This window comes from Penaeus monodon, chromosome 28 (assembly GCF_015228065.2).
Source record: "Penaeus monodon isolate SGIC_2016 chromosome 28, NSTDA_Pmon_1, whole genome shotgun sequence".
NCBI classification, from domain to species: domain Eukaryota; kingdom Metazoa; phylum Arthropoda; class Malacostraca; order Decapoda; family Penaeidae; genus Penaeus; species Penaeus monodon.
In genome coordinates, this window is record NC_051413.1 from 1,073,081 (window position 1) to 1,073,770 (window position 690).

A 690-nucleotide genomic window follows, 5' to 3' on the forward strand; every position below is an offset into this window, starting at 1 on the left:
GATAGAAAAGCCAAAAGTTCCAGCAGAGAAAGCAACTGAATGAAAATACAAGAACAATGAAAAGAAAATGGTAATAAAGACCAAAAAAAGAGAGAAAAAAATAGCTAAATTAACAAGAAGAGACATGCCAATTCCACTTGATTTCCACCCAGTTCCTCAATGTGAGCAAGGCAGTCACCCTGCTGTTTGATAACTACTGTTTGATAACACTTAAGAGTTCTTCAGAAGTTGTAAACGAAACTCCAAAACTGATGGAACGAGTCACATTCCTGGTGCTGGGTGAAGGCAGATAACAAAAACTTTAAGATAATAATGAAGGTGCTTTAGAAACATAACACTGTTGCCACATATAAATATCTAGCCTCGTAATAACTAATGTATGAATACTTTAGCTTCCCATCCAGTAAATTATGATGACATTCAGCTTATCAAAACCAAATCTGGGAACAGTGCCCTAGTAAGCATTTTCCTCAGTCAGAAATACAGAGAATGGATACGTTTTTCTTAGCTGAATTCGCTGCCCAAAATAACATCCAAAATCTGAACTTGGCTGATACTGGGAGGCCATGTATGCATGCCCAGTTCACTGTGATTTTAATGTATGCATGCCCAGTTCACTGTGATCTTAATGTATGCATGCCCAGTTCACTGTGATTTTAATGTATGCATGCCCAGTTCACTGTGATTTTA

General features: G+C 37.4%; 1 protein-coding gene across 1 annotated transcript in view; it reads right to left on the reverse strand.

The window, feature by feature from the left end:
* Positions 1 to 690, reverse strand: part of LOC119591259 (phosphatidylinositide phosphatase SAC2-like) — a gene marked incomplete in the record, with an annotated part of 33,731 nt that overhangs the window by 4,603 nt on the left and 28,438 nt on the right.